This window comes from Canis lupus, chromosome 13 (genome assembly GCF_048164855.1).
Source record: "Canis lupus baileyi chromosome 13, mCanLup2.hap1, whole genome shotgun sequence".
Taxonomy (NCBI): Eukaryota; Metazoa; Chordata; class Mammalia; order Carnivora; family Canidae; genus Canis; species Canis lupus.
Window position 1 is genome coordinate 61,528,303 of NC_132850.1, and position 26,281 is coordinate 61,554,583.

General features: G+C 35.1%; 1 protein-coding gene and 1 pseudogene across 3 annotated transcripts in view; both read right to left on the bottom strand.

Moving 5' to 3' along the window:
- MARCHF1 (membrane associated ring-CH-type finger 1) overlaps window positions 1–26,281 on the bottom strand; it is a 797,228-nt gene that overhangs the window by 441,492 nt on the left and 329,455 nt on the right. The gene's annotated exons all lie outside the window — the stretch shown is intronic.
- Window positions 17,077–21,718, bottom strand: LOC140602302 (large ribosomal subunit protein uL10 pseudogene; annotated as a pseudogene).

Consider the following 26,281-nt stretch of genomic DNA (forward strand, 5'->3'; position numbering starts at 1 on the left):
TTTTTATTATTCAAGGAATAATTATTGTTTGAGGATTATCTAGGTTTTTTTCCTTTTTTTTTTGCTCTCATTACCCACTGTTTATGAAAAAAAGTCATTAAGCCAATGTTATTAATGTTCTCAGAGTAAATTGTATTTAGGACAAATGATTCTTTTGACAATATAATCAGTACTTTGAAAAGTCATGTAAGAAACAATAGGTCAAATTCAGAAAGCAAATCTATATATTCTTCTTTCATATCTGGCAGATATTCATAATAACAAAATCATTATTATATTATATTTTGCATTTTCTGTCACTAAATAGGATGTTATCTCTAAAATTCCAAAATAATCAGCAGACTTGGGCAATTTTTCCATAGTCATGAATGTCATAGCCAAAACATTGTATCTAATATCACTGAGAGAATGAAAGTGTAACTGACTATAGGAGTATTGATTTTCTAAGTTATTTATGGACAGTCACACATTTTTAGCCAACCCTAATAAGCATTTTTCTTATAGAGAGTATCTTTAATTCAGGGTGGTCCTATCAGATGAACATATATCTATTTTATTTCACCTAGAATTTTTCTCAACCAAATGTAAAAATTATCACAATATTTTTAATAGGGAAATAGAACTTAGAAATTACCATCTTTTGACAAAACCAATACATAATATATTTTCCAACTTTTAAAACGAAAATTTGATTTACCCACTTTACTGAATAGTTTTTTTTTTTTTTTTTCTGAATAGTTTTAATACACTAAATAAAGCTTTTATAAGATAAAAAAAATACGCTGCCTTAAATAATATATGACCACTAATTTCCCAGTTTTTGAAGCTTAAGGTGTTGGGTGTTTTTGTCCAAAATAATAGAATCTAAGAAATAAATAGGTCTAACCCAAAATTGAGCAATGTATTTTATGAGACCAGTGAGCCTACAAAACTATTTCTTGATCTTTTTGAAGACAAATTACTTATCCTTATTTTTTTAAAAACTAGCATATATTCCTTGTAGACCTTTGGAAATAGGACATGGAATCCCACCAGAATTTAATAAGACTTCTTTTCAATGAGTTATACTACTCCCTATAATGGGTTGAATTATGTCTCCCACAAATACATAATTCAGCCCTAGCCCACAGTACCTTCTTATTCTATATGGAGAACGGTCTTTAAAAATGCCATGGATTTGAAATGAGGTCGTTAGTGTGGGCCCCAATCCAGTACAACTAGTGTCCTCAAAAAAAGGCGGGGGGAGGAGGGAAGAAGTTTGAACACAGAGACAGACATGCATAGAGATAGACTGCTGGGTGAAATTTGGGGTTGTGCTGCCATGAGCCAAGGCACTACCAGAAGCTAGAGGCTGCCACAGATGCTTCCTTAATGCTTTCAGCAAGAACAGGGCACTACTGACACTTTGATCTTGAACTTCTAGCCTGTAGAACTGTGAGACAATTAATTTCTGTGGTTTACCATCCAGTTTTTGGTACTTTGTTACAACAGCCCTAGGAAACGAATTCATTCCTATAGACAGGTTCTTTTTTTTTTTTTTTTTTTAATATAAATTTTTTTTAAATTTTTATTTATTTATGATAGTCACAGAGAGAGAGAGAGGCAGAGACACAGGCAGAGGGAGAAGCAGGCTCCATGCACCGGGAGCCCGACGTGGGATTCGATCCCGGGTCTCCAGGATCGCGCCCTGGGCCAAAGGCAGGCGCCAAACCGCTGCGCCACCCAGGGATCCCTAGACAGGTTCTTCCAACCATTTTTACTCTTAACCCTCCCCTAAAAGTGTAATACACTTTTACTGAGCTACTAAAAAATAACTGGCTATAACTCCAATTGAACAATGTACTTTAAGAGACCATTGAGTATAGAAAAACATCTCTTGATAGTTTTGAGAATATTGCTTTCCCCTATTCTTTATAGTTTATATTTGTGGCAGAGTTTTAGAAATAATTAAGTGAAATAAGATAAGAGTTACTCATTAACTTAGAGTAGCTAATATAATGGTCCCAGAGAAAAAAAGTGTGCTAAATTCACTATTTCCTTTGCATACATTGTTATTTTTAAGATTGTTATGCTCTAATCTATTTTCTGATATGAATGGAAATATCAACTTTTAAATTTACCATTATAATAAAGTTAATGGAAAATAAGGAACAACTGAAACCTTAACTCCTAATTTCATTGTTTACACTTAACACTTTTTTTTATGCATTAAAGCAGTTTTGGTTAACCATTACCTACTTCATATTCAGATGGCTAAGATAGGTATGATCTCTTTCTAGAAAAGAGGAAAGTAATCTTTAAAAGGATAAATTTACATTTCAGCTATCCTGGTTTTTAACTCTATGTAATAGACTATTGCTCATCAAATCTGGTGACATTTTTCTTCAGGTTAGAAATACTTTCTGGTGGGAGGCAGATGCTGGGTGTACAAAAGTTAGAAAGCAATTTGCTGAAACCCAAGCATCAAGAAAGACATGTTACTCATTTTGCCTCCCATGAGAGCAAAACCAGGAAAACCTATGAGGCATGATATGTAATATGTAATATATGCAATATGTGTAATATGTAATATGCTTAAAAGGACCAGATGAAGCAGAGGGTCCTGAGGATTGTCTTAGGAGAAGAGTAGTATTTATTGGTTTCTAAGATGGCGTGTCTTTTTAGAAAATGAGAATGACAGGGCAGCCTGGGTGGCTCAGTGGTTTAGCGCCGCCTTCAGCCCAGGGTGTGATCCTGGAGACCCAGTATCGAGTCCCACGTCAGGCTCCCTGCATGGAGCCTGCCTCTCCCTCTGCCTGTGTTCTGTGCCTCTCTCTCTCTTTCTCTCTCTCTCTCTCTGTGTGTGTGTCTCTCATGAATAAACGAATAAAATCTTAAAAAAAAAAAAAAAAAGAAAATGGGAATGAGAAAGATCAAGAGCCAGAGCATTAGTTAGGTAAGAGCTGTGAGCATCAAGTCCAAGGCAAGTAGCTAAGGATAGAACAAGAAGACCAAGGATGATATAGTGAGATCCAAGACCAGAGAAAAGCAGTTTTGAAAGTAGCCTGAGAATGAAAAGTGCACACCGGTGTCTGCATTCTGTGTGTTCTTGTATGTGTAGTCATAGAGGCTTGAAGGAGCCAGAAAAATAGGATAGGACAACTAGTAAATGGTTGAACTCAAGTTGCAAGCCAGGTGTATTTCGAAGTAATGGAACATGTATTCCCTGTCTTGAACCTATTTCAACAGTTAGAGGTCCATCTGAGTCAATATGAGGGAAAAAAATCATGACAAACTAGAGCTCTGTGGAAATAAAAAACAGATATTCTTTTAGTTTGAACCTTAATGTCCAAATAGAGGATACACAACCACTTATTGAGACAACTAACAAATAAATGTAAAAATCTTTTTAAAGACTGAATTTGTGGTGAGTATAGCATAAATAGAAGTTGAATCACTGTGGCACACCTGAAACTAATGTGACATTGCCAAATTTAAAATAAACTGGATTCAATAACTTTTGAAGTATCTTTTAATGTGGAGACTGTGACATCAGATTTGTGTTTACCTAGTATGTAAGATTGCTCCTTGTGTAAAGATATTAGCATTATGATACCATATACTTTATTAAAATAAGATTCAATATGAATAGTCAGAGAGCCAGCTGCTATTGATGGCTTACCATAAAAGATAGCAGAGAAAATGAAAGAGAAAACCACAGGGAATAGGAGGTTAGATCTTATCACAGAAGACTTAAGTCATCAACTTGTGGCAACAAATGTAAGGAATTTACCTGCCGAGATGTTAAAATATATTGTTTGTCGATTACACACTCTTTCTAACTACAGTGATTGACTGAAGCACACACACATGAATTCTACATTTATAAGCTCTAAAAGGAGGAAGAAATAATATGGACAGTTTCCTAAAACAGTTAACTTTGAAGTACTAAAGATTTTTTGAAGTTATTAGTATAAGAAAATTTCAAAGAGAAAGACATATTTAAAGAAGATTAAAGGATATAAAATGAAGCATGAAATGCTACAAACTATTTGAAAATGGGCTATTCAATATTTAAGAGCATTATTATTACTCCCTAAGAAGAATAAACCAAAAGATTTATCAGATGTATACTACATCATCTTTAGAGGATGCTATCTGTATTTATGGTTAGATCTCCAAAATCTATTAGAACACTATAATAATCATTCAAATATTTTATTTTTAACAGTATTAATGATTGTCTAGATTTTTCAATTTCCTAAGCCAATAAGATTCTGAGAGTTTTCTCTCATTGTCTTTTCTATAAACACCATTAATTATTAACACAGGAGTACTATGGTAAATTAAATGAGATAATGCCCATAAACTTCTTAGCATATGACCTGTCATGGAGTAAGCACTATGTACGAGTTAACCACTCATGTCTGCAATTTAAGATTACATCATAAATGTTTCAATCATAAAAACTGTACTTATATTCAAAAGAATAGGAAACTAAACTTTTAAAAATATAATTGGGTATGTTCTTTCCAACTCTTAAGAAAGGGGCATCCGATCACACAGTAAAACTCAGAACCTTTTTTTCAAGATTTTATTTATTTGACAGTGAGAGAGCACAAGCGGGGTGGCGGGGGGCGGAGAAGGGGAGCGCAGATGGAGAGGGAGAGGCAGACTCCCCACAGAGCAGGGAGCCCAAGCAGGTCTCCATCCCAGGATCCTGGGATCAATACCTGAGCTGAAGGCACACACTTAACCGACTGAACCACGAAGGTGCCCCTAAAACTCAGTTATCTTACATGTAAAGGGAATTATTTTCCCTTGTTCAATAAATAGAAATATGCATGCTAAGCCGAATAATACTTTTTTAAAACTGAGAATTTTAAGGAAATAGCATATACCTTAAATACAAACTGTAGTTTTATACAATGTAATTTTTCATTATCAGAGGGTTGGAGTAGCTCAGTATTATTATTACGAATCTGAGTTGTTATATTGTAGAAAATAATAATGATGACAATAGCAATTACTATTTGTTAAGCCATCTACTATCTGCCAAATAATGTATCAGGCACTATACATATATGTTATCCAATTTGGCTCTCATCATAATTTTTTTTAAAGATTTTATTTACTGATTCATGAGAGAGAGGCAGAGGGAGAAGCAGGCTCCCTACAGGGAGTCCGACATGGGACTAGATCACAGTACTCTGGGCTCATGACCTGAGCCAAAGGCAGATGCTCAACCGCTGAGCCACACAGGTGCCCTCTAGGCAGAATTATTATCTCTATTTAACAGAGAAAGGAACTAAAGCTCTGAAAGATGCGACTGGCTCAGTTCTCACATAGAGTCAATGACTGATTTAAGATTAAATGTAACTCTGTGTGACACAAGCACCTTTAGAAGATGTTAATAGAAAGTACTGATAGAATGCAGAAAAACTACAATATTGATTGTGTGAGGTGCCAATCAGATTCATCATTGTACTCTGATTATGCTGCCCTTGCAGTCCATGCCACAAAGTCAAACAATGATTGCTCTTCAAACTTTAATAGCAGACACTCCGCTCAATGCGCTCTATAATAATGTCTTTGTTTTCATAGTAGCAGGCAAAATGAATATATCTATCACAAGTTCCCATGCTATTTGGACATTTCTCCAAAAATGTGGAGTCAATAGAGTACTAGTAGGTCAAAGTCTAGAAAATTAACTTCAAACTGGTTGAAAAACTAATCGAAACACAGAGATTCTAAACTGCTTTTATGCAAGATTTTAAATCATTGAACTGAAAAGGTAAGTGTTCAGCAGAAGATTGTTTCCTAAAAATTTTCACAGATGGCAGTCACCATGGATGCCAAGTAATCTCAAGAAGTACCTAAACTTTAAAAACAAACTTAATTTACTACCCTAAGAGCTCTTGAGGAATTGTCTGGTAAATTAAATAAAACATTCAGTGAACATAAATTTATAATGAAAGAGAAAGACACAGACAGGCACACACAGAGAAACTGAACAACTTTGTCTAAGATATTTTAAAGGAATAATATTTGGGCTAGAATATTTACTAACACAATTTCTTAGTTGGATTGAATTTAATAATTATTTTTAGTCCCTGAAGAGGTTACACTGAAGAAGAAAGAACACTTGAAAAGAATATTAAGAGGTACTTATTCCCAGACCCCACAATGGACAAGTATCAATAGTTTGTTTGGAAATAAAATGCAATCTGAACTATGATTTTATTATAAACATTTTACATAATTTTAAATTTGATATCTTTTCCTTCATAGAAGAACAATCACTACTAAAATGTTTACTACTTATACAGAAAATAGCATCAACATAATAAAGGAATAAAAATGTAAATCTCTGCTTATAATTTTAAAATTAACTGATGATTTTTCATCTGTTGTAGAAAAGAATGCAATTACCCAAAATCTTCTTAAAAATAGCTACAGTAAACAAATAAATAAGACACGAAAGAAAGTGATGACCATTTAGACCATATTAAAATTATCACATAAAATCTCCCCTTAAAACAGAGTTTAAAGCTTATGCAAACATATTGTCCAATAATCTATCATTTCTCTTAAATAAAAGGCTAATTTTAAAAAGAGGCTAATATTAGGTTGCTTTTAAATAAAGACAATCATTTACTGTTAGATAAGAATTTTTATGAGAGTACTAGAAAGCTATTGTTTCATTTGGGATCAATATGTAAAAAGTTAAGAAGCCTGTGGTTAGATTATATAAAAGGTATAAAGCACATAGATCACAAACATTCTAGGCTCTCAAAAAGTTAAATTATAAATACCTAGGAGCTGAATGGAAACCACAGATTCAGGTAATGATACAAGAAACAAGGTAGATAGTACCAGGAAGGGAGTGGTATAAATGTTAAAAATTACGGTAGGGAGATTTCTGCCTCCATTGCTCTGAGCTTCCCCTCCCACCGTCTATTAGTATAAACAGCTGTGAAGAAATATGAAACTGGGAAAAATACAAATGTTTCCAGGCATCAGGCATCCAGGCAGCACAGATCGTGATTCATGAAAAAGGGAATCAATGAGATGATTTCTATAATTATCCAATGTGTCTAGAGGCAATTTCTGGACTCTGGTACAGAAAAGAATAAGACCAAAACCTGGGGGATCCCTGGGTGGCGCAGCGGTTTGGCTCCTGCCTTTGGCCCAGGGCTTGATCCTGGAGATCCGGGATCGAATCCCACATCGGGCTCCCGGTGCATGGAGCCTGCTTCTCCCTCTGCCTGTGTCTCTGCCTCTCTCTCTTTCTCTCTCTGTGACTATCATAAATAAATAAAAATTGAAAAAAAAAAAAAGACCAAAACCTGGTTGTCTATCTTAGTGAAGGATATAGAGATTGAGGTGGAAGGAACTAAAGATGGCTTGAACTTGTGAAGCAAAGAATCAGAAGGAACCTGAAGAGAAAGAGCTCTAGAAATCTGTATAAAGGCCCCTTTATACATCCTGTAGACCCGGGATCGAATCCCACGTCGGGCTCCCTGCATGGAGCCTGCTTCTCCCTCTGCCTGTGTGTCTCTGCCTCTCTCTCCCTCTGTATCTCTCATAAATAAATAAATAAATAAATAAATAAATAAATAAATAAACTTAAAAAAAAGAGAGAGAGAAGAAAAATAAGAATCACACCAACTTCTCTTTAGTACATCTGGAAAAAAAAAAAAAAACTTGTCAACTCCAAATTAAATACCAAAGAAAATATCCTCCAAAACAAAAATAAGATAATTTTCACACAAATAATAACTGATAAAGTGGTCTTCATTATAAGAAATGCTAACACTGTCTACCAAGTCCACCCAAGAACTACAGAACAGAAATTCTTTCCAAGTGCACATGGAACATTCACAAGGATATACCCTGGGCATTGAAAAATACTCAATAAATGTAAATGAGGTGAAATAATCGAATATTTGTTTTCGGATTACAATGGAATAAAATTAGAAGTCAATAATAAGGAAATCTAGAAAATCCCCCAAATTACTGGATATCAATCAATATGTTTGAATAGAGCCCATGAGCCAAGGGAGAAATCTCAAGGGCAATTCAAAAACATTGAGAAATGAATGAAAATGAAAATATAGTATATCATCCCACATCCCACAATTTTTGATATACTATGCATACTATTAAAAAAATGAAAAGGTAAGACAGAATGGGAGAAAATATTATATATTATATACATATATATGATATATAACAAAATATGTAAATAATATATAAGATATATTTTTTCTTCTACTCCATGGCTTACTTTCTTATTCCACATATATATATATTTTCAATTTTTTATTTATATGATTACAAATATTTATACCTATGTTTATATATATATATATATATATATATATTTATACCTAAATCTTTATCTGTCCATGCAGCATTGTTAAACATTGCAAATATGAAAAAGAGTTGTTATCCCTCAACAATAAGACAACCCAACACAAAGTTGGTAAATTATTTTCATGGATGTTTCATCAATGATATATAATTGATAAATAAGCCTATGAAAAAAACGTTCAACATAATTAGTAATCTGGCGATGTAAATCAAGTCAAAATTAGATGCCACTACATACCTCCTAACAAAGACAAATTAAAAAAATAGTAATTATCATACTTGTGTTTGTTACTATTTGCATGCAGTTGTGTAAGCGATGTAACTAGTAAAGGGAACCATCTGCATTTTACAGTTAGGTGGCTTGCCATAATTTGCACACCAAATGCAAATACTTCACTTACCAAAGTAACAATGGACACCTCACAGAATGACACAGAGTTTTCAAGTCATAATACTTTTCATACAACAGGACAGGGTGCTCTTGGGTGGCACCTACGTTATACCGTGAAATCCATTTGCGAAGTTAGTTACTTGAAGTTTTACTTTAAAATCTGTAGCCACATTAGAAGTTAACATATTGGTCTTTCAAAAATTGCCAGACATTCTCTTAAAATGTTTATGCTCCTTACTTCCTGTTGGCCTCTCTCCTAGTCTCTGCCCTCTCCGGCTCTGCTGCTTTATCCTCTGGCTTTGGCTGGGTTTGCCAGGCAAGGCACAGCAGGGAATGGAGGGTTGTGGAGGCTGAGGTCAAGGTACTTACCCTCCCAATCTCCTCTCTATTTCATTAAAATTCCAACAGTAGCTGCTTTTCTGTTTAGCTGTAACACCTGTTGAGTGGTTGGTTCTTCAATTGCTCTAGATCTCTCCAGATGCACTATTTTCTCTGCTCTTCCCACCAGGATTCTCACTATGATTACCTGTGGACCGCCTCGCTATTCCTTTTGGTTCACTTAGCTTTATTTACTCCTTTATTTTTAGTAAAACCATTATGAATACGTTGTTTTCTGGCACAACGCAGATACAAAAACTGGTATCATGAGCAGGATTCTGTGACCAGTTTGCTCTCATATATACCTGAGCAGATTGATAACCTGCTAAAGTGTGATTGCAAAGCCACAATTTTCAATTTTTTCACTAGAATGACATGAAATGAATTCCTGATTGAGCGCTAATCATTGAGTGATCAACTGCCTTTTGCACTTAGTTTTTACAGCAAAAAAAAAAAAAAAAAAAAAAGGAGATCGCAAAGATTTGGGGATGGGATGACTCCTTCTGACTATTCTAAAGAATTTACACACAGATAAATATATGTCCAAAACGATGAGTGATCAATTCACGTCACAGGTGAATTATACAGAATGTTAATAGCAGCTTTAAAACTCCCTGATTTGTCGTAGATTAGGAAGACCAAGGCTAAGGATCAAACCCAAGGTCTAACTGTAGGAGACGCAGAGTTGCAATGTTAGTGAAGTGGACAACTTGCCAAATCACCCATGCTAATGGAGACAAACCAGTTGGGAAGGCGTGGAGCCACAATCACAGGGATTTAGACCCTGGGCAAAACCCATCAAAGCTGAAATTCTGAAATGAAAACAAATCCTCCTGAAATGTTCTTGTCAATGGAAGCAGCTTCTGAACTCTAGCTCCCAGAAGCGGTCGTCCCTGCAAAGAAATGTTTCAGGGACTTCACTTTGTGCAGCTGCCTTCCAACATGCCGATTATTCTCAGGATCATCACCATCACCCCTCATTGTCTCCAGCCTAATAATGAGTCTTACACTCGAGTACTAACCAGAGACAAAAGTGCATAGTCCTTTCCAAAAGGGGAAACCATATACACTGAAGGAATTGCAGGCTCTTTTTTTTTTTTAATTGCAGGATCTTTGATAACTTCATTTGGTAAGAGCCGAAGGCGGTGTTGGGAAATAATCTAAGGATGATATAGTAAGAACGAGAAATTGTGATTTAGGATGAAGCCAATACTATCAGTGTGAGAGTATTCACCAAGAATTCTGGATAAAATAGGAAATAAAGCTCCTGCATGTGGTGGGGATAAACTTGAATCAAATCACCATTGGGGTTTCACCACCCCTTTACCCCTGGACCTAAATCAGTTTATAGACCTGCAACATACTAACTTAGAAGGAGGTTTGGTTATCTTGAAAAACTGCAATATGGCAACAAGTATACACTGTAGATCTCCCCAAGCTTTCTCCAGAGGGAGTTTTGGCCACAAATCAAACTAAAAATAGCTTTGGAAGAAAGCAAAATACCTAGACGTTCAGTATAATCTAAGATACAGGTAAGACTATGACTGAACTGCCCTGCTCTGTAAAGAGATGGTGGCCACGGATCTGCAGATTCCTTCCACGTTGGGAATGCATCTTTTCTCTTCTTTTTTCTTTCTCTTAACTTTAAAGAGAGAGACAGAGACAGAGCAGACATGCATGGGTGGGGAGAGAGGAGAGGGAGAAAAAGAATCTCAAGTAGACTCCCCACTGAGCATGGAGCCCAACCTGGGGCTCGATCCCAGAGCCCTGAGATCATGACCTGAGCAGAAGCCAAGAGTCCAATGCTTAGCCAACTCAGCCACCCAGGCACTCCTGGAATGCATTTTCCTGAAGTTAATCAAAGGACGAAAATAGAAACGGACTGGTAAAGAGAGTAGTATCAGAGGAGCACTCTCCCCAGCCCACGTGCTCTCCCTCTGCTCCTCGTTACATGCTGAGAAGCCAACCTCCGTGGCCTACAACAGGCAGGCTCTCCCACCCTCCTGAGTCCACCTGGGAAGTAAAAGTAGGAAAGTTGAGAGCAAACGTTACAGGTGGACCATTTATCTCTTGGGGTACCCCCTGCCTCCATAGTTTTGCCAATGGCTATCTCCTCACCAAATGCAGCTCCCCTTGGAGGGCCCCCTCCCAGGAATTGAGCTGGTCTGGGTTTTGGTAGCATCATTTGATTCTCTAGCCCCACCAACTCTGGGTAAAAAGGCACCCCGCCCCAGCTTGTTTCTGGGCTTCGCCTTGGCCTTATTATTTCCTTCATCCCTGTACCTACTTTGCTGGACTCTTTCCTGGAGTCTTTTCAGTTAAGTATTTTTTTTAATAGCAAAATATTTAATTTTTATACAGTCCAATTACTCTTTTCTCTCTCTCTCTCTCTCTCTTTTTTTTTTTTTTTTTGGAGTACACTTTTTGTATCGTATCCAAGAACTCTGCCTAGCAAAAGGAAAAAGTGATTTTTCTCCTCTGGTTTCTTATAAAAGTTTTATAGTTTTACATCATATACACAGGAATGTGATCCATTTTGAGTTAACATTATACAAGGTGTGATGTCTATGTCAAAGTCAATTTAGTTGCCCAGGGACATCTAATTGTCCCAGCACTACTTGTTGAAAACCACTCTTTATATTACTTTATTTTTGTACTGTAAGAGCCTTACAATGATTCTCAATTACTCTTTCCCATCTTTTGAGCTATTCTGTGATGTAATCTACTTCTACAAATATATTGTCACAATTTAATTGTACTTAAGTCCTGTTGATTGTACAACTACTTCCTGCCAGGACACTAACATTGTATCCAACTTCTCCTTTTCTCTAGGACTGTATTGTCCAATACATTAGCCACTAGCCACATGCGGTTAAACAAATGAAATTAAAATTCATTATTTCAGTCATACTAGCCACCTGTCAAGTGCTCAACGGCCACATGTGGCTAGTGATCACCTCATTATACACAGAAGAACGGAACATTTCCATGGACTGGGAAGCACTGATGGACACCACTTGCTGTCCAAAAATAGGTGTAGTGTGCATTTAATATGCTGGGCATATTAAACCTTATTAAATTTCATCTTCTTTGTATTGATTTCTAGTGACTTTATTAAGTGATAAATTTAGGGTTACTTGAATATGACACTTGGAGCAACTTTTTAAATTTACTCTAGGATTTGTAGGTAGCAGCCATTAAAGTCCTATGAGAAACACACATCAGGGATTTCATAGCTTCAAATGCTCTTTTTAAATCCATAGATAATTTTTAAATGCTTTATTTCTCACAGATGTAAGTTTTTTTAAAAAACTATATTTCTCTTAACATTGTATTCTTTTGAGAAAACAACTTTTGAAAAAGTGTCTTCTTTTCCTTTCTGGCTTCTAATTTCATAGAGATTTTATAAGTGACAAACTGAAAACAGTCAGTAGAAAAAACCCTTGGAAAAGTAAAACCATTTAGGGGACAGTATACAATATACAAAGCAATATATAAGACATATGTTCCTTTTTCCTCTGTTTATAAACAATAGTATTTCTGGACACTTTTAATAAAATCTTTTATAAAAAGTCCATTTTAAATTTAGAATTTGATTTCTTTCTAGTGAAGTATAGTTGACTATGTTACATTAGTTTCAGGTGTACAACATAGTGATCTGATAACTCTACATATTATGCTGGGCTCACCACAAGTGGAACTGCCATCTGTCGCCTGCAGTGCTATTACAATACCCAAACAGAATGTTATTTTACTATAGTAATAAGTTAAAGTATCTCTTAGGACACAAGTATTCTCCCCCCATCAAAGATGGGTTTTTTTTGGGAGAAAAATGAGAATCTAGTTTGTTGTTTAAAGAATTTAGAACATAAGTTTATATATTTTTTTCTATTCTATACCCTTTCAAATGCAATACCAGTATTTTTAATATTATTCCTAAAACTAAACCTTCTTCTTAACATAAACTCTGTCAGTGAAGATGAAAAGCGGCTCTCCAGTAACCTTGTATAATGACCTGCCATCTATGTTTTCATCCTTCTTCAAGATCAAACTACCTGTTGACAGAAGCATTTTCTATGAAAGGTTCATTTTAACACAAAAGATTCACCCTAACGTAAATGACATGCCTGAGTGTAATGACTTTTATTTACAATTAAACAACTTGAAGGATGTTTACTGGGTGTCCAGAATGGTATTAGGCACCGGAGGGAATGCAAGAAAGCGGGAGAAAATCACATTGCGGAGGAGTTAAAGCTTATAAAAGGCTCTACTTAGCGATTAACCTAGTATCACATATAATATATTTATATGGAACTGATAAGCACTGCAGCATGACTCTCAGCATGAATGCACCAGTATGTCTTTGAGAAGAAGGCATTTCCAACTGGCAAACTGAGACTAGAGTGGTGAATTGAAAAGGATCAGAAGAGGTAGGTAAGTGGAGAGAAGAAGATGGTACGAGAAGATAATCTTGAACATGTAAGAGAGCTATGCTACATTTTGGTCTATAAAAGGTGGGGAGCAAGACAAACAACCCTCCACCACACAAAGCTGTATCGGAATTTTATGGGAAGTTGAAGGGAGATAAATGATGGAGGTTTAGGGTGAGAATATAAAATTCTCATGGCTTGTCGTAAAAAGTCAAAAGTTAATGTCTGCGGCTCATGGAACAAGATATAGGAGATTCTTTATGTATTTAAAGTTGCAAAGCTATTCATAGAATAGCTCATCATAATAATCTCACTTAAAACATTAAAACATGGGGGAGTAGCAATGGTTGGAGGTGGTTATATAAATAAGCTAAATTTCTTTTTTTTTTAAGATTTTATTTATTTATTCATGAGAGACACACAGAGAGGCAGAGACACAGGCAGAGGGAGAAGCAGGCTCCCCTCGGGGATCCCAATGTGGGACTTGTTCCAGGGACTCCAGGATCACGCCCTGAGCCGAAGGCAGACGCTCAACCACTGAGCCAGCCACCCAGGCGTCCCTAAATAAGCTAAATTTTATCTGTGTCTGTGGTAATCCAAGAATACTTGCAAGAATTAGAAGTATGAGTAATAAATATTAATGAGTGCACTCACTAAGAAAAGTAAAAGAATGGTTTCCAGTAACTGCCTCTGGAGCAAGAGCCTGAAGTGGGATACTGCTGCTTTAGATTATGTGCAACATATCATGTTAATTGAAACTACAATGTCTACTTAAAAATGGGTAATTACATCTAAAATAAAAAAGATGTTCAAGTTCAGAGATATTTTGTTAGAAGTATCTTTCTTAAAATTTTACTTTCTTTGAAAAAAAGCAACAGAAAAATGTACAAGAGGCATAATGATTCCTTTATGACAAATATGCTGAGGAGTCAAAAGTATGCCTTGCAATTTCACCTTAGTTTCCCACTTTTCCATATGTTCCATTGTTCATTTTTCTATCCAATTTTAACACATTAAACCGTGATTTTCTAGTCATCAGCTTCATAAAAATGAACTTCAGAATATATCCAAAACACCAAGTACAACAAAAAATCTTTCTGAAGTTAAAGTACCCAAAATGATTATACAATAATGAAATAAATCTGCATTGCCCAAATTATTTTTTGGTTTGCAACAGGCTACAATATCATAAAAATGGTTACCAATACCAACAAAGAATAATAATAGTAAAGTTATATTAAGTTTACCTACTCCTAGTATGTACCATGCTAAGATCCTGATTTGCAATATTTAACCTTGGCAAAAAAAAAATCTATGAAATGGACAATGATATTAACTCCATTTTCCAAAGGCGTAAACCAGATTTCAGAGTGATAGAGTGATTACATAATTTGCCTATGATTTTATAGTTAAAATGCCTTAAGACTGAGATACAAACTCTGGTTGTCTAACAGCTGTGTTTGCCTACTTTATTGATCCTTGCTCTTCCAAGCTCCAAGTATCACGAGTAGAAAAGCCTGTTCTGAGGCTTCTACTCCTTTGCCACATTTGTGGTGACCAGACCCTAGTAGTCAAAGGTGTTTTTGATACTGTATAAATCATAGATAATTTAGCTTGATTTTTAAAGCCTACTTAATCATGAAATTCTAAGTTTTATATTCAAAAGTTGCAGCCTTGTATTTGAGTACCAATATCTAGTAGGGGCAAGGATTCAGCAAAGTGGGACCTTGGCTATCAACTCTTGGTAGTAATTAAAGCTGGTAAAACATTTCCAGAGGGTAATTTAACCTGAAGCTTTAAAAAAAAAAAAAAGTTTGTAACCTTTTATTCTACAATCTGACTTCTGGAAATCTTTCATTAGCTACAAGTGAGTTCTCTGTAGTTGCGTTATAATATTAAAAAAATATAAGCATGCTAAATGTTTACTAGCAAGAAGACTGGTTTAAAACTATGTTGTTTCAGTTCAATGATGTAACACCCAGTTATTATAGGTGAAGCTGTATAACAGGATTTGATGGCATGGTTAATGCCAAGAGAAAAGTGAATTCCTCCAGATCGGGCTACAGGAAAGTTTCTTTTTCATTTTTGTGTTATAAATTATATCCAAATGTCTGTTTTTTTTTAAATAAAAACTACTCCAAAATGTTGTTCCTGTGATGATGACTTTAAGATCTCATTAAAAAAATTAAAACCATGTACAGTGGAGGATGATAATGAAACTTACTGTGATCATTTTGCAATATATGTAAATACCAAATTATGATGTTGTACACCTCAAACTAATACATTATGTCAATTATACCTCAGTTTAAGAAAGAAAAAATAATTCATTACTCAAGCAAGATACCATGATATGGGTGCTGTGGATCTATGGACATCAATAGAGATCCAGGAATCTTCTGAAACCTCATGCAATATATCCAGTGTGTGGGAATTTGCATCTTCTTCTGTAGAGAAGAATAATATCTTACACTGATTCTCAAAAGTGGCCAATGACTAAACTGAGTTTCAGAATTATTAAACTAGAGACTGCATATAAGAAAATTAATTTAGTTTGCAATTTCTTTAATTATATGAACAACTCTAAAATCCAAGGTAGGCTAGCCCGGGTGGCTCAGCGGTTTAGCACCACCTTGAGCCCAGGGAGTGATCCTGGAGACCCGGGATCGAGTCCCATGTCTGGCTCCCTGCATGGAGCCTGCTTCTCCCACTGCCTGTGTCTCTGCCTCTCTCTCTGTCTCTCATGAATAAATAAATAAAATGTAAAAAAATAAAATAAGAAATAAAATAAAATCCAAGGCAAATTATTTATATATTATAAGTCATCATCACCAACTAAGACAAATCTTTTAGGGTCTATAGTGACAGAGAAAATGTCAAAATATTTTTTGTGGTTTGGGTTTCTTAAGTATTTATTATAATATATGTTTAATTCATCTATACTCATCTATCACTGAGTAAAATTTACAATAAAAGTATTCTTTAATATACAAGTAAGGCCAAATTAACAAATCCACTTAACAGAGTTAAGGTTGCAACAAGCTTAAATAACCAAATGCATATATATGTGGATAAAACCAAGACTCAGGTATATGTCAATACAGTATGGAGTGAGATCAAGAAACATTACAGTTAATAAAATAAAAATTAAAATACTACCTGCAAGATTGTCACTATTTTTCATTCAAAAGATAAAGTATATGTCATGACTACCTCATTAACAGCTTTTCATCTGAACTTTGAAAAGACTCTATGGTAAATATTATGGACAACACTAATTTTATTAAAAAAACAAAAATCATGGCACAGCCCAGTACTTTACAAAAAGAAATATTTCAGTTTACAAAGCTCTTTTTTATTGTTTTTTTTTTGTAGGTGTAGTACTAACTTAATTCTCAGAATGCTTATTTGTCATCTTTAGCCCACTTTTATAAAAGACAATACGAAAGTTCAGAGACGTTAAATAATTTTTATTAAGTCACTCAGACAAGAGATGAGAGTTGGGCATCTCATATACAGGTCTCTTGTTCCCACATCCAGAGAATTTAACAAAGGTATATGTTATGACTTGACTTCCACACATTTACCTCTAAATACATATAATATTATATTATTATTATTATTATTATTATTATTATTATGTTTTTAGAGAAGTCTTTATTTCCTTGTTTTACAAATAGAGCTGGCTGACTTGGTTGCTTTTTGGTGATTAGTCAAAGAGATCAAATCCCATATCCTCCTCCAGCCCCTTGAACTCTTCCTTTGCTTCAACTTTGATTGGGGCTGTTGCCACAAATGTGGACGGATAAGCCAAGAAGGCCTTGACCTTCTCAGCAAGTGGGAAGATGTAATTAGTCTACACAGAGAAAGCCAGGACTTGCCTCTATTCATGACGTTAAAATGAGGTACTGGTGCAACATCTGGGTAACCAATCTCCAGGCAGGTGCTAGCAATGCTGTGGTCTCTGTCCAGGAAGCAGGAAGTACTTTCTCTGTGTTGCCAAAATGCTTCAAGGTTGCAGATGCTGCCACTGTCAAACACCTGCTGGATACTCAACCCAAAGGAGAAGAGGGAGCTATTCAGCAGTGTGGCTTCACTAGCTTCGAGTTTGTCTCTAGTCTTAATCAGCTGCACATCACTCAGGATTTCAATGGTGCCCCTGGAGATCCCTAAAGCCTAAAAGAAGGAGGTCTTTCCAGTGTTCTTGGGGGGGGGGGGCAGTGACTTCACACAGAGCTATGGCATTGACACACGTCCCAGCTTGAACCTTATTGGTCAACAGCCTGTCCCTCATCTCAGTGAGGTCTTTCAGGAACACAAAGTCCACATTCCCCTGAATATGAAACAATAGTTTCTCCAGGGCTGGATTATCTTCCAGATGCCTTCAATGGCGTTGTGCATCATAGCATGTTATACTGTTAGCAAGATATCGAATAGAAAATGCCACTGATTTCCATTAATTTTATGCATGTGAATAAATTTTTATATTTTAGTCAGCATTTTGACCAACAGAAGAGTAGTTGTATAATTTTTTAAGATGTATTACGTGAATATGTGACATTATTGTCTCTTATCAAAGAGTCAACTATTTTATTAACTGTTTTAGGGAAATCAATATTTAAAAGGTTCACCTAGGATCTTGTAAATGGATGCAGAAACATACACAGGGTATAAATAGGGAGTAGCAGTAGCATTACTCTGTGCTCATGGTAAATAAACGATTCATCAACAACCTGACAACCACAACTTATATCCACAGCTTCTCTGTAGATTTATGTTAAATATTCATCCTCTTTTACATGAATACAATTTGGAGGTTCTCCATAGGTTTAGAAGAGTAACGATCACTACCTAAACCTTAACTATAAAATATAAAAGCAAATTCCTTGGACTAGTTTAGGAAATTAATAACCTCATAACTTTTAGAAAGAAAATAACTAAACATACTTTTCAATGTACAGTATATAAAATTCCCTCTTTGTTTGCCTATTGATTAGAAACTTGTGCATAAACTTCTCAAGGAAGCAAAATACCTACATAACCCAGTATTTCCATGTAAATAAACCATCAAATATTTTAAAAGAAGATTTTAAAAGGAAGAAGAAGAAGAAGAGGAAGAAGAAGAAGAAGAAGAAGAAGAAGAAGAAGAAGAAGAAGAAAGAAGAAAGAGAAGAAGAAGAAGAAGAAGAAGAAGAAGAAGAAGAAGAAGAAGAAGGAGAAGAAAGAAGAAGGAGGAGGAGGAGGAGGAGGAGGAGGAGGAGGAGGAGGAAATACTGACACTGGCAAAAAAAAAACTGTTAAGCTTTTTAAATGAAAATACTGAAAACAAACACATTGGGTTGGGGTTCTAAGTAAACTTTATGTGGATGAAAACCTTAAAGAAATTAGATTCAATTAAGAGAGTTTTATTTTTAAAAAGCTGTTAAAAATGGGTCCATGAAATGCTGTATGTTTTAGTTTGAATTAATGGTAATGAGGTTCTGAGAACGTATTTACTCCACCCAGAGATACACCCCCTTAAATTATGGTTTCCAAGCAACTTTTTTTGTTTATTTGTTTCTCAGCAATTTGACAGATACCACTGGCTGGTTGTCATTGTTTCTATACAACAACTTGAAGGGGGGATTGAAAGACTGAAGCAAACTGCTTTGAAGATCTGTATTTATAAGTCAATCGGAGAAGGACAAACATTATATGGTCTCATTCATTTGGGGAATATAAAAAATAGTGAAAGGGAATAAAGGGGAAAGGAGAGAAAATGAGTGGGAAATAACAGAAAGGGAGACAGAACATGAGAGAATCCTAACTCTGGGAAACGAACAAGGGGTGATAGAAAGGGAGATGGGCCGGAGATGGGGGCGACTGGGTGACGGGCACTGAGTGGGGCACTTGATGGGATGAGCACTGGGTGTTATTCAATATGTTGGCAAATTGAACACCAATAAAAGGTAGAAGCACCAAGATTTCACAGTTAATTTAATACAAGGAAAGAGAAAAGCACAAAATGCAACCCTAAGATTTTGGCCTTGAGTAAATGGATGCAGGGTGGTGTGTCCAGCTGAGATAGTGGGTTGAGCAGGTCTGAGAGTGGGAAAGGCATATTGAATGTGAGATGTCTATTAGACATTCAAGCAAATGTATCCAGTAGGCGATTAAAAATGCAAGTTTGAAATTCAGGAGAGAGGACAAGAGTGGAGGTAGAAATTTTCTAATTGTTGTTGGAATATAGATGATATTTAAAACCATGTCACTTCTCAGGTGATCAAGAAAGAAAATGTACTTAGAGACGAGGAATGATGAAATCCAAAGCCTGGTTACAACTATAGTTAATGTTAGAAAGTATGAATATACTATAAAAATGAAAATGTACATTGATAAGCAATAAATCTCAGTCACCTATCAACTACTATTTTGGAACCCTTTCCCAGCCTCAGTAGGTCTGCTTCTCCGGTCTTCCGTTTGCTGGGTACTGCTATAATCATCTTTGGCTATCTAAATTCCTCTATCCCTCATCTTCATTTTTTACTCTTCCTCATGCCCACCTTATTAGAAATGCTTTAATTTTTCTGTACAAATTATTCTCAAATCCTCACAAAATCTCTAAGTTCTAGAAGATATTAGTTCAGAGCACGCTCAAGTTGGGTCTCATCAATATATCTGTAAATTTCCATCAAAAAGAAGTTCTACATCTTATGTGTTTCCATATATAAATAACCTCATATGTAAGTCCATAATATATATAATGGAAAAATCAATGAATATAAAATGTAAAATAATATTTTGTTACAGAAGGCCATAAACATAATATCTATAGCTTTCATATCTTAATGCTTAAGAATCACAGTATTATTCTATCTAAATGAATACAATCTTATAAAATTATGAATTACCAGCAGAGTCACATTCTTAATGTATACTTCTATTAAGAAAGAGAATCACATCCATAAACCTTTTGTGTGACAGGCAGGGACTTTTCCATTTCTCTCTCTATTTGCTATTCTTCCATAGGAAGAAGGGCAGCATAGTTTTTCTATTCTCTTGTCTAATTTGAGAAGAACAAGGCAGGGAGGCTACCAGGAGCTAACATGGAACCTGTGCTTACTAACAAAGCCCTGCATCCAGCTGTAGAGCTAGACAAAGGCAACAGGCATCCTTTTATTAGTACAAAGGGCACCTTTCTTCACCAAGCTTGAACTGGCAGGGCCATGCCTTACTAGGAATAGTGTGGCAGCATTTTAGAGTATCATCAGAGGAAAAAAATGACATAGTCATAGTTTAATTAAAGATAGCATATTGAAGAGATCATTTAAAGACGTATGCAGAAAATCTAAGAGATGCGGAAGCACTCATGGGGTAGAAACAATGATAATTCATAGCCCTAAGTATAAAGGGACAGGTGAATACTTCCAGAGACTGGGAAAAGCTGAGGTGGTGAAGTGCTGCCTAATAGAGGTTATAATTAGAGGCAGAACAAGGTCAGAAGGGGGCAAGAAGAAGCTAAATGTCCAGACCTGCCCAGACCCATTCTTCTTCCCCTTTCCAATCCTTGGAAGTTGCTGAGTACAACTGCAATCCTGAAGGAAAGGCAGATGGAGTGATGCAATACAGTAAGGCCAGACTCTCAAGCCCCAGAACAACAGCAGAGGAAGGCAGAGAATGAGTCTAGGGAACAAACCCGAGTAACCAAGACAGATATATTTTCCAGTTCATCTAATATATTAACCATATTTCTAGCTTCTGCAAACTTATGCTTTAGCAGCTGCTTTGCATGTCTCCTGGATACAGCCAGCTGTGGATAGCCCCATAATAATCTTCAAATCCCCTCCTTTGACTTCTTGCCCTCTTCATTTGCCTCTCTCCCACTGACCGACATTCTTTCTTTCTGAGAAGAGTCCTGCTCCTGGGAGCACACTTTTCAAAACAAAATCAACCAATTTAGCATCCACAACTACAACCACCTTCTTTATAAGGCTCTTATACTCTAGGTATAATCACCCCAGAGCCAGATGCCAGAAAACTATGGACAGCCCCTATGCCACAGAGCCTTCTAAAGTCATTAAAACTGGCCAATCTAAGCCTACCTACACTGATTCACCAGTTCCTTCCAGTGAACACCACAATATTCTTGCTCAATCCCTGTGCTTCCTTGTGTGGCCCCCTCCATTACGTGACATGCTCCCCTTCTCCAGAGAATTGTAAGATAGTTTCTTTTTAATGATAACTGTCTCATGATCCGTTGGCCTTACTGTATCTCAAGTTTTCTATTAATGTGGTATATTTTAAAAATCTGATTTGATGACGATTTTAATGAAATTTGGACATCTCCCCCTAATCTTTTTTTCTTATATCCATTGGTCTCAATTTCACTCTACCTAGATAACTGTTTACCAATTTATAAATGATACACTCATAAATCCTGTGGCATTATTTTATGTTAAAGATAATTTGTTATAAAGTGAGATTATTAAACCTTACTTATATTACTAAATTTATTATGTCCAGTTGCATGGTTTCAAGTGCTACAAACAAATAATGTTTATAATTCAATAAAAATAAACTAATATAAAATAAAGTTAAAGAGAAAGGACACTAATTAATAACAAAAATACACATGAGAAAAAAAATACCACTGGAAGGGTACACAGTAAAGTTAGTGGGTTAATCCCTTCTAAACTAGTATGAAGATTAAGGGGTGCCTGGGTGGTTCAGTCAGTTAAGCATCTGACTCTTGGTTTTGGCTCATGATCTCCAGATCATGAGATCAAGCCCCAAGTTGGGCTCCATGCTCAGCACAGAGTCTGCTTCTCTCTCCCTCTGCTTCTATTCCTCCCCCTGCTCACATGAGTGCTCTCTTCCTGTCAAATAAATAAAATCCTTAAAAAAATATATATATATATATTAAATTTTTTAAATAAAATTACTATGAAAATTAAAAGACAAATGTAGTAAAAATGCTATGATTACAAAATTGGATAAGTATACACAAGATAAAATTGTGTAAAATATAACATCAAAATATACAAAATATACAATTCAGGGAGGCAGTAAAAATTTTGAGCTTTATAATGAGGTCAAACCTAAGTTGTCATCCACGTTAAATGAACTGTCATAGATATAAATGGATATGCAAACTTCATGGTAACTACAAAGTAAAAGCCTACAGTAAATACACAAATAATAACAAGAGGAAAGGAATATAAGCATACCACCAAAGGAAGTAATCAAACCACAAAGGAGGAGATCAACAGAAAAAGAAACAGAAAGGAAATACAAAAACATCCAGAAAACACTTATCAAAATGGCAATACTCATATACCTACCAATAATTAATTTAAATATAAATGGATTAAATTAAATTCCCCAGTCAAATACATAGTGTAGCTTAATGGATTAAAGTGAAAACAAAATCAAAATAAATAAATAATTAATGAATAAATAAACAAAACAAGACTTGCTACCTATATGCTGTCTACAAGAGACTCATCTAACAAGTAAGGACACACATACACTAAAAGTGAAGGAATGGAAAAAGATATCTCATGAGAATGGAAACCCAAAGATAGAGTAGTTATACTTATATCAAACAAAAGAGTTTAAACCAAATACTGTAATAAGAAACAAAGAAAGGTGTAGCATAACAATAAAGCGGTTAATCCAACAAAAGAATATGACATTGTAAATATTTATGCACCTAGCATAGAAGAACCTATATATATGAAGCAAATATTAACTGACCTAAAGGAAGAAATAGCAATAGAATAAGAGTAGGGAATTTAATACCCATTTACATCAATGAATAAATCATCCAGACAGAAAATTAATAAGAAAATATCAGCTTTAAATGAAACATTAAGAACAAATGGATTTAACAGATATTTATAGATTATTCCATCCAAAAGCAATAGAATACACCTTATTTCTCAAGTGCACATGAAACATCTTCCAAGCTAAATCACATGTTAGTCCATAAGACAAGTCTTAATAGATTCTAGAGGACTGAAATAGTATCAAGCATCTCTGTCATCATGATGGTATGAAACTAGAAATTAAGTTCATGAAGAAAAGTGGAAAATTCACAAATATGTGGACATTAAACAACATGCTACTAGACAACAAATGGGTCAAAAACAAATTAAAAGAGAATTCATAATTATGCCCTGAGACCAAAAAAAAAAAAAATAGAATGTAACATACCAAATTTTATGGGATACAACAAAAGCAGCTTGAAGAGGGAAGTTCATAGCAAAACAGACTTACCTCAAGAAACAAAAAAGCCTCAAATACAGAAAGAAAAACCTAATTTTATATCTCATATAATTAGAGAAAGAAGAAGAAATGATATGGAAAGTTAATAGGGGTAAATAACAAAGACTAGAGCAGAGATCATTGAAATCAAAAAAGGATGCCACAGAAAAGAAAAACATAAGTCAATATCCTTGATAAGCATAGATACAAAACTTTTCAGCAACTTATTAGTATAATGACTTCAACAATAAATTAAAAGAGTCAAACATCATGACCAAATGGGATCTATCCCAGGAATACAAGGATGGTTCAACACCAGCCAATCAGTCAATGTGATGTATATATATATCACATTAACAAGAGAAAGGATAAAAATCATTATGGTCATCTCAATAAATGTAGAAAAAGCTTTTAACAAAATTCAACATCCATTTACGATTAAAAATTCTAAAGGAGGTATAGACAGAACATACCTTAACATAAGAAAGGCCATATAGGACAATCCCATAACTAACATCATACTCAATGGTGAAAAGTTGAAAACTTTTCTTCTAAGAACAGTAGCAAGACAAACATGCTCACTCTGACCACTTTTATTCAACACACTATTGAAAATCCTTGTCATAGCAATTAGGCAAGAAAAATAAATAAAAGACACCCAAATTCAGAAGGAAGAAGTAAAACTCACTATTTGCAAATAGCATATTATATGTAGAAAACCCAAAAGATTCTATCAAAAAACTGCTAGAACTAATCAAACTCATTAAAGCTGAAGGATACAAATCAATACATACAGTAATCTGTTGCACTTCTAAACACTGATAACAAACTACCATAAAAAATTAAGGTAATAACTCAATTTATAATTGAATCAAAAAGAATACAATACTTAGGAATAAATTTAATCAAGGTAATGAAAGACTTATATATTGAAAACTTCAAGACATTAATGAGAAAAGTTGAAGAAGACACAAATAAATGTAAAGGTATTCTGTGTTAATGGATTGAAGAATTCATATTTTTAAATACTCAAAGCAATCTATAGATTTAGTACAATCTCTATCATAATTCCAAAGGCATTTTTTTTTCATAGAAATACAACAAATAATCCTAAAATTTGTACGGATTCACAAAAGACTGAAAATAGCCAAAGTAACCTTGAAAAAGAAAAAGAAAACTGAAGGTGTAACATTCCCTGATTTCAAACTGTAGTACAAAGCTATAGTAATTAAAACACCATGATATAGGGATAAAAACAGACACACAGATCATGCAACAGAACAGAGAGACCAGAAATAAACCTATGCATATACAGTCAATTCATTTACAACAAAGGAGCCAAGAATATGCACTGGGGCAAGAACAGTCTGTAACATAAATGGTGCTGGGAAAATTGGGCAGCCACATGTAAAAGAATGAAACTGAACCACTACCTCATGTCATACACAAAAATTACCTCAAAACGGAATAAAGACTTGAAAATAAAACCTGAAATCTTAAAACTCCTGGAAGAAAACATAGGTGGTAAACTCCTCGACATAGGTCTTGATGGTGATTATTTTAGTCTGGTGCCAAAAGCAAAAGCAAGAAAATAAAAAATAAACAAGTGGGACTATAATAAACTGAAAAAGCTTTTCACAGCAAAGGAAACCATCAGCAAAATAAAAAGTGCATTATTTACAGGAGCCAAGATATGGCAGCAAGCTAAGTATCCATTCATGGATGAATGGACAAAGAAAATATGGGAGATAGATGATTGATAGATGATAGATAAATAGATCTCACATATGGTATCCATGGACCTTGAAGGCATTATACTAAGTGAAATAAGTTAGAGAAAAAAGAACACCATATAACCTAAAATTAAAACCAATCTCACAAAGAACAGAGAAGTAGTTACCAGAGGCAGAGGGATGGGGGTGGGGGAAGAAATGGTTAAACTGTTTTATTTGGGTTTTTTTTTATTTGGGGTTTAAATAAATTGAATAGTTTATATATATTTATAAAAGTAAAGGGGTATTAGGGGACCAGTATTGGGAATGATGACTGGAGAGAAGCAACATAATATGTTTAATTTTAAAAAGAAATAACCTAACAAACAAAAAAACCTCAAACAACTTGCAGGGATGCCAACAGGAGGGCACAGGAGTCACCTTGAAAAAGCTCTACTGGTCAAACAAGGGATAATTTGAGCATCAAAGATAATAATGACTGTAAGTGATTAAAACACATGAAATAGGGCAGCCTCGGTGGCTCAGCGGTTTAGCGCCGCCTTCAGCCCAGGGCCTGATCCTGGAGACCCGGGACCGAGTCCCATGTCGGGCTCCCTGCATGGAGCCTGCTTCTCCCTCTGCCTGTGTCTCTGCCTCTCTCTCTCTCTCTCTCTCTCTGTGTCTCTCATGAATAAATAAATAAAATCTTAAAAAAAATAAAAATAAAACACATGAAATAAAAATAATAATAAAATAAATAGGTAGGCAAT